Genomic DNA, 9,851 nt, shown 5'->3' on the forward strand with positions numbered 1-9,851 from the left:
ACATTGTTGTGTTTAAACAGATTGGTATTTCAGTATAATAGTTATATTGGAACCTAGCATAGTTATACCTTATATAAGCAACATAAATACAAAAGAATACAAGAACAACACGTCAACTCACCAGAGATCAAATGGGAAAATAATTCACTGACTCCAGATATTTTCATATCAGAGGGTTCGGCTCGGTAGAACTCCTAACAGAGCCTATAAATCCTACTGATCCTTCAACATAAATATTTAAAGAATCTATGAATATCCTACACGCATTTAAAATTACTGATTTTTGCATTTTTATATATAAATTTTTTGATAGATTTAATACGCCTAAATTTTTAATGAGAGTAGCCGAAATAACGAATGGTAATATTTTTATAGTCTGAGAATGCCAAATTCTTTTTATCTCCTTTCCTTTTGATTTCCTTGATGAATATTATTGTTGCCCACCTAGCTAATCTCTACATTTCCAATGCCGACTTAGTGTAAGTTCAGTTCAGTTGAAATGTGAATGGTTTATTTATGGTTTAAATCATCATCCTGTCAACACCTAAGCTGTGTCTGATTACAGAACCTCCCTTGTTCGACCGTGTTGAAACTTGTGTATCCATCGTGAGCTCGCGAATTTGGTGGTAAATAGTGCATTGTGATGAACCAGCGCAAGTGAGAGAAAGCGGAAGAAGAACAGAAAGGTAAGTCGGCATATCCGAAATTACAATATTCTTAGATTCCACAGTGCAACGGTGCCTGAGTCCGTCCCCAACAAGTTAAGTAAATCAATGTGGTTTTGGCGTTTATTTTTGGTGTAGCCGTCAAGTACCGGATACCATAAACTGTTGGAGGGGAGTTAGCTTTTTGTTTATAAAGATCTCTATATTGGAAGTAGATTATTTTATGTCCTTTGATGTAAAATTTTGTGCTCGGCAATTTTTTTGACATTTGTGAAATTTTAATTTTTGCGTAATAATTTTCATTTATTTAATTCCTTGGATTTCTAAACGATCTCTCTAAAGAAGTTTGCTGGATGTGATTAACATGTGAACTATTTATCTTAACACCGTCGCGTCGTCTATATCAGTGCTCCGCAACCTTTGCTCACCCACGACACACCAAATTTTTTCCTAGAATTCCGCGGCACACCGAAAGCTAAAATATATAGGTATTAAATTGATTTCTTGTTTTTTATTTGAAAAGTATACATACATACATATAACTATAACATATTTATTTTTACGCAATCTTAACAATTATTATAAAATAATAATAAATTAATGAGCGATTGATTGTTAAATTAACCTGTGATTGTTTCAAGAACACAAAAGTTTTATATTCGGCTCGATTTTTGAAAGCGCAAACGGAAGTTCTTGGTCAAGACCTTTTAAGCATGACCGATTATCATTTTTAATCAATATAAAAAAAAGCGTTGAAAAACTTTGCTCACATAAATATGTCGTTGAAAATGGAATGCTTTGACGGAAATGCGAGGATATTATTTTTTAACGTAAATCCAGAAAACATCTAATGGATCTTCGGAGAAGTGAAGTTTTAATGTCATGTCATTATTTAAATCTGTAAATTCCTCTAGAATTTGCATAGGCAGTGCTTATGTAGAATTTATTGCATTGGTTGCAAAAGGATTTCGAATCCAATCGTATTGTTCCGTATTAATGGAATAAAAATACCGACCAAATTTCTGCTGAAGCATATTTAAATGTTGTTGGGCCAGATCCACAGTTAATTGTTTGTTTTCAATTGTACTATGGTAGGTTCTTTGGTACATTTCCAAACATCCTTTTTGCAACTCTTTCTGTCATAGTTCATTATTAAGTTCATTCAAATGCTCGAATATATCAGCCATGTGTGCAAGTTTGGCTATCCAGTAATTATCATCGAGGTGCTGATATAGTTCGGGCGTATTTTGATTTAAAGAAACTCACGCACCTCGTGAAGAAGCTCAAACAATCTAGCCAAAACTTTGCCTCGAGATAGCCAACGAATTTCAGTATAAAACAATAAGGATTCATATTTGACTCCCATTCGTGCACAGAGTATTCCAAAGATTCGCTAGTTTAGGGCTCTTGATTTAATTATGTTTACGATTTTAATACAATTCATCGTGTTCAAAAGTTCCTCCGGTAAATTTTTGACCATCAATGCTTCGCGATGTATACAGCAGTGTGTAAATTGTAATGTTGGATTTTTTTGTTTTACACAAGAGACAAAACCCTTTTTACTATCCGTCATTGCTGCAGCGCCATCCGCGCAAACAGCAATGCAATTGCTCCATTTAATATTATACATTTTGAAGAAATCATCGGTTACTTGAAAAATTTCTTCACCGGTAGTTCGTTTTGAACCTCCTTACAAAATAAATAATGTTCTTTAATAAAGTCCTCGTTAACGAAACGTACAATAGCTATCAACTGTGCTTTATTTTTAATATCGGTTGTTTCGTCGATCTGAAGCGCAAATTTTTCAGCCAATAACAGTTTTCTAATCATGTTCCTAATATATTGTGAATACGTCTTTTAACAGTATCGGCAGACAATCAAAAATAGACAATATTATGAAAAATATTTTGTCATTGTGTATTAAATACGTAATGATATATTGTAAAATGTCAAATACATTGAATTTGACCGCGGCACACCTGTGTCTGGCTCACGGCACACCAGTGTGCCACGGCACACCGGTTGCGGAGCACTGGTCTATATCACGCAATATTAATGGAGTTTTCGTGGATTACAATTGCATGCCTAATTAAACGTGCTCAATGCGTTTTTGGTCTTCCTAGGACTTCAGGAACAAATTCTGTAATAACCGGTTTCAATAAATGGTCGGTACTTTTTAATATAAACAATTCTTTTCATGAAATAGCTTTATGCGTCAACCTGGTAAATTTGAAAAATATTTTGGGACGATTTATTTTCCTCTGAGTAAGAATTATTATGCATGAAAATGACGTAGGTACCTAAGTTTGCGAAATTTGTGACAAACGGTTTAGCGTTCAGATTAAAGAATTAATATTTATTTTTTGGAATAACTTAGTAAATAAAACCTCAAATTGTTATATTTAATTATTGAAGACAATATTAGCGATTCCTAAACGAAAATCTGAAAAAGAAAAATCAGAAAAAGATACAATACGTCTAGGACTCGAACCCAGGACCCTTGCCTTGCCGAGGCACCTCTCTACCAACTGAGCTAATGGGACCCTAACTCCTTCGGTCATATTTAACTGTATCATACTTCGAATAAGAACTACCAACATTGTCTTCATTTTTCTCACCGCACATTTTTACTGGCAACTATCTTTATGTATGATCGCAAGATTCAACCCAAACTAAATGCAATCTAGATAGTGTCTTTAGATAAACATATCTTATTTTAATTTTAATGTGACTCATCTTTTGACTTTTCTGCAAGTCTGGGATGAATACTAGGGTGCCCCGGCAAGGAAAGACTCCAGGGTTTGAGTACTAGATGTGATCTTTTTTTCTGATATTTCGGTTTCAGATTTTCGTTTAGGAATCGCTAAAATTGTCTTCAATAATCAAGAATTAATATGATTGGGAATTATACTTGAGTTCAACAGGTCAACTTCTTCAAGAACCATATTCACTCCTTCCTCTCCTCAAAAGACCCTTCACACAGCAGCCCCAAAGATGACATATGCCTTGAAGTTATTTTCTTCAGGGCCTCCTGCATCGAGTTAATGTTTAAAAAAATACCAGTTCGCAGGTAGACACTTCTCTGCAGTTGATACAAGGTAGATAAAAAATTGTGTTTTTTTATTTTAAATAATAATTGTTACATTATTTTCAATAATAAGGGAATTATTTTGAATTTTCGACCACCCGAATGGGCTCGTATTGTGGGGGTCAGTTTTAATGTGTAGGTACCTACCTTGCAACTTTGTAACACATTTTACTATCTCTCTGAGGCCGTGCAGCTATTTGAGTTGGCAGTATATCATATTTATTTCAGTGCTTGGCGAGTACTGGGAGGGGTCAGTTGTTAACAACACCAATTGTACTGGCTTTAATAGTTGACTCTTAAACATCAGCTATCTTGCAAAACTAGATACAAGATATATACGTACACAACGCCAAACATCAGGGTTATACACTGAGCAGATAATTCATAGAAGTGTTGGGAGTCGCAAATATTGTAGGCGAATCAATTGGTAGTTTTATTCACGAAATGGATCTTTTGTATACGTCTTGTTGCGAATCGATATTATGATCTCGGGGAAAACACTGCGGGTTGTGACCCACTAAGGTAGTCTGTTAATAAAACTAAACATGTTTTATTAACAGACTCCAGGTAATGAAGAACAGATTGTTTCTCTATCACTGATGTACGTATGTACTCCACACTGTCAGACATGGACAGGTAATTGGATGAAGGAATGCAGGAACACACGTGAAAGGGACATGCAAATAGTTGCTTCAACAAGTGACTCAAGAAAGAATTTCGATATTTGATATTGTTTTATCAATTCTGCCAGTAAGGAAAACACGAACTTACTTTGGGCACATGGAAACGCGCTTAACACACATTATCGGTTTATCTCTTCCACGGTGTTATACGAATTTTGGGTATTCGTTACATTTCAACAATATTGTAAATTATTAGTTAGATAGCCCTGATATATTAATGTTGATTCACTTTCATGTTCCTACCATTAAATCAAGGTTCCCTATTATGTATTAATGTGACAATTATACTAAGTTTCAGGCTATAATTCTGTTTTAAATAGATTACACACCATTTGGTAACTCTTATGCTATGTTAGCTGATGTTTTCAATATATACTAATGTACTAATTAAACATTTTAGCAGTGAATATTTTAAGAAGGTCACTGCATAACAGGTTTTTTGTTTATGTTTCTTCTTGATTTCTTTGTACTAATGTATTTTTTAAACTTTTGTCTTGTTTACTTATATCTACAATCTATATTTTCATTTTATTTTCTTTCTTCTTTCTATATTATACTGTCAATAATTATCATGTATGTAAATTGCACTTCTGCCGTCAATCTCTAAATAGTATAAAATAAAGTCGCTATCCCCGTCTGTCTGTTTGTGTACTTAGTTCTTCTAAACTACGCAACGGATTTTGATAGGCACTACCATTTTGAGAATTTCTTCCGAAAGGTTTTCATATATGGTACATGCATATTATATTTATAGAAAGTAGTAAAAAGTCGATGTTTTATAATCAAGACGTAAGAATATTTTTTTGGGCACTGCATTGCTAATGCTGGCCAAATAGATGAGATATATCCAAATAATGTACTACGGAATTGTACATTTTAAATTGGTCATACTGAAAAGTCCGCAATGATATATGTCTATCTCCTAAGGATAATAAGCAGCAACGCCAGGTACACGTTAATAAATAAAAAATAAATAAATAATCTTCCTAAAACAGTTCTCGAACTGATTTAACGATTCGTTCTCCATTCCATTGCCATCTTATGAATCGCTCATTCAACGCCAATTGAACGATTCATATTTTCTAATTGATTGCCGACAGCGTTTGACAATAATTATGTTTGACTTCTGAAAACCAGAAGAATTTCAATTAAACTATTCACTCTGTATTTCATAATATCCCTAAAACTCGCATCGATTCTTGATTGTGACGCATCGATTTGTTCATAAAACTAGCTCTATTTTTTTATAAGTTAGCCTTTTTTTCGTCAAGTCGTATATATTATTAGGTATCGCAACAATGGTTGAATCAAACACAGAACACAATACTCACACTATTAAGGACACTTACCTTATGGCTGTCCAGTCCAAGCCCAATTATAATAATCACGAATTAAAGTCCATGGTGTTTTGTTTGGTCAAATAGTTTTTATTGAAGAGCATTTTGACACCGGGAGTCACAACAGGAACGATGGCAAAGCACTTTGAAGAGTAAAAGTAAAACCTACACTACACACAGGGCATTATTATTATTAAAAGAACAGGCAGCATACTGCTGATGAGCTCATATCTGATTTCAAAATAACTTAAACAGTAATTGAATCCTTCTCACTAAACAAGAATTCAATAGAACTTTAAATTGGTTGATATTGGTAGAATCGAAGATTGTGGAAGTTAGTTCCATGCATATCTATTTGCAAGGGAGTCTTTCTTAGGATTGAATGTAAAAGGTGTTTAATTTTTGTTTTGTGTCCACGGATGTTTGTGTTGGTGGTGAAGATTTCTTGGATGCCAGGGAAACTATAATAAAATTTTAAATTTTGTCAACCCTTTCTCTTCCTTATTTTATAACGTTGGTAGCCTTAGTTACTTGAGTCTGTTTTCATATTGCCGGTCTTTCAAAGCTCTTGGTATTTTTGTGACTTGTCTCTGTACTCTCTCTATTAGATCTACGAGTACATCTTATCGGAGCAAAATATTGACCCCGTATATGGAAAGCATATTCCAGGAGAGGTCGCATATATGAAAAAGGACATGAAAAGGTTTTAAGTTCTTGGCCGGTATGACAGCGTTCTTTTAAAATCTTTGGTTTGCCCCTTGCCCAGGACGATAGATTTAACGTTTAGAAATAACAATAAATCATTCATGGATTTGCACGATCATTTTTACTGCCAGCAGAAGAGGAATTCTAAGAAGCAGCTTTATCTGTGTTCAGACATAAAACATGTTGAACAATACGTGTGTTTAATATTCCGTTTTGTTCATCTCAGTGTTGCCATCTTCGAGATGTGATGAATCTGGTCGTCGTAACCGATGATAAACGACTGTATCTGGACAGCCGGGCGTGGAATTATGCAAAGCAGGAAGGCCAACGGTAGCGCGAGGTAATGCCAGGTTGTCAATCCATTTTGTGCTTTATTAGTAATAAACCAAGAAGTCTGGGTTATAAATAATAATTTAAAGTTACTTAAGCATGAAAATTGGTGTGGCGAGCAAGAAAGTACTTCGTATGTAGGCATAATTCGGAATTTATGTCTTTGGAAAAAGCCACCAACTAAAAACACTGTTGGCAATAGTTGTTGACCGTACAAAATTCGTTGGTAAGTTGTTTACATTGTTTGGAGCGTATCAAAAGGCATAAAACATATTTTGTTGTGTTTATCGTATTTAATTATGTACTTGCTAGCGCAGACCCGTGAAAAATCACGAGATATTATAATTGTGGGATTTGTGAAGCTGAAAGTTAAAAAAATATATTTGCCTCAGGATCATTGCCTTTCAAGAAAAGAAATCCACCTTTTTATTGTTGGTAAACTTGAAAATTACGACATCTGTACAATGACATTATTTAAATACAAGACACGATATTTTAATACTAATGGAACAAAAAAATAGCATCGCTCATGAAAAAGATAGCCGTTCAAAGAATATATGTGTACGAATGAATTAGCTATATGAACGGCCGCTAAAGTATGCCCGCTGGACTTAGTTCAGTGAAACAACGCGCGTTATCTCGTTAACGTAACTTCATTCTATTAATTCATCTAAGCATCTGTCAAACATTTAAACAAAACGTATACACATTTCAATTAAAGAATTGTTAATCATTGAAGACAATATTAGCGACTCTAAAACAAAGATTTGAAAGAAAAATCATATAAAGATTCGGTCGCTGGGAATTGATCTCAGGACCTCAGCCTGATTAGAAAAGATTGATGAAGAACAGCAAATGGACAAAGAGGAGGCTCATAGACAGCAATGGTGAAAGTAAGACAGAACAAGGAAACAGAGAATAGCAGTAGCTATACTACACGTGTGTACTTCCCCATTGCACTAGAGGAGAAAACGGGCAACAAACACGTTCCAAGTCCTATGAGAATGGGAAGGAGCTTGAGGTTTTAGTGACCGGTATGCATTATACATGGCAACCTAAAAAGCCAATATTGGAATTTAGGATGGGAAGAAATAAAATAACTGATCGAGCATTGTTTTTTTTCTAGCATCCGCTTATATTTGCTTCCCTCTTCATTTTGCCAGCCATTATGCCATTTTCTTGCCTTTTTGGTCTCTTCTTGCTTTTTCTGTACTTTAGATTCCTCTTTAATCTTTCTTTATTTTGCTAGTATCTTATTGCCTCTTCTTGATTTTTCTTGGCTCTTCTTGGATATTTCTCGACTATTGTTGAAAAATTACGAATTGAAAATTTTCCAGAAAGAGATAAATCCACCTAATTTTTAAAAATTATTTACGCATAGGGAGCTTTAAGGTATTCTTCAGGGATTTGTTAGCTTCCTGTTTTAATTTATTTGGTGAGGAATCCATACAAAAAGGCTCACCTAACAAGTTGAAAGCAATGATCAAATAAATCGACAATACGCTTGAACATTTTAAAATTTAACCATTTATAATTCGCAATAGTTAAGGCTCATTGAAAAGACTGGATAGTTCCTAGAATTACTCCAAGTATTTTTTCAACGTAACCTTTACATCAAATACTTTGGCCCGGAGCAAGTTTTCTAAAGATTTATTGCTCACGCAAGACATGTTATAGATAAAAATTATGCATGTAAATGCGATGGATTTTTTATTCCTCCCAACGCAGTGGCCTAAGAGATACTACTGTATTTTATACTTTACATAATGGTCCAGTCTTCAACATTTATTTAACAATGTTCATTTTCGACGTGAATACATCATTCAATTGCGTAACCTGGCGTAGCTGAATAAAATTAAATACAAATTTCAGAATTGCATGGTCTGGAAAAAATAAAATCCGCGTGAAAAATAAGTGTGTCTGGAAATGTTTCGAAGTGTCCGAACTTTTAACTTCAACGTGAAGCTAGAATTTTTGGTAAAATCAATATTGATGCTGTTTTTATCTGGTTTGTATATATAACTGTCCGAACTTTACCCGGAAACAATGACATTTGACAGTTTGGTAATGACTTCAGAAGGCGAAACAACTGTAATAATTACACATCAGAATTTGTTAATAAAGAAACTACTTTTTGTAAATTGGTTAAAAAGATTATTGAATATTTAAAAGGAAAACTTAATTCAACTTATCAATATATATACCAATAAATAAACATAAAAAAACAACTGTTTAATATTAAAACAGTTTTGTGATTATTCCACCTCCTGGGTTCCATTCCATGTCCTGTTCAAATTGTCATTTTCTTTGTTAATTCCTTCCTAAAAGTCTTATCTGAGAAGAACGGAAGAAATAAGATCTACTCCAGTGATTGTTATTAAGACACATGTGTCACTTGTTTATTGATTCGTAATATTGTCGACGTTGATAGTGCATCTTATCTCGCTGCTCGGATAATAATTCTCGTGAGAAGGTCATTAAATACTGCAAATTGCATCCCCAAGTTAAAAACGTCGTGTTATTAATCACATTAATTGTGATTGTATATGGTGCACACCTAAAAACTGTAAGACATCCATGCGATAGAATTTTCCAAAAACCAACAGGACTAAACGAATATCAATATCATCATTAGGTAAAGCTTCCTATACATTTATCCGCGTATTTTCAGTGGTTTTAACACGATCGAATGAAATTATTTACATATAGTCCATTTTCAAAGAAACTTAAAAACAATAAATAAACAGAAACACAACAATTATAAAATTTACAAATGTAAACACTTTAACAGTATTTAATACTAATACTGATAGCGCAATCCATTCAACATAACTGTTGCTCCAGCCTCATTTTCGAAAAAGTAAGGTCCAATGACTCCGCCGGACCATAAACTGCACCAAACAGTCACACGTTGAGGATAAAGAGGCTTTTCAACAATAACTCTTGGGTTTTCCGAGCCCCAGATGCGATAATTTTGCTTGTTGACGAAGTCACCGAGGTGGAAATGGGCCTCATCACTCAAGATGATTTGCATTTGATTCAC

Source organism: Hesperophylax consimilis, chromosome 22 (genome assembly GCF_061612785.1).
Source record: "Hesperophylax consimilis isolate HC1 chromosome 22, BYU_Hcon_1.0, whole genome shotgun sequence".
Taxonomy (NCBI): domain Eukaryota; kingdom Metazoa; phylum Arthropoda; class Insecta; order Trichoptera; family Limnephilidae; genus Hesperophylax; species Hesperophylax consimilis.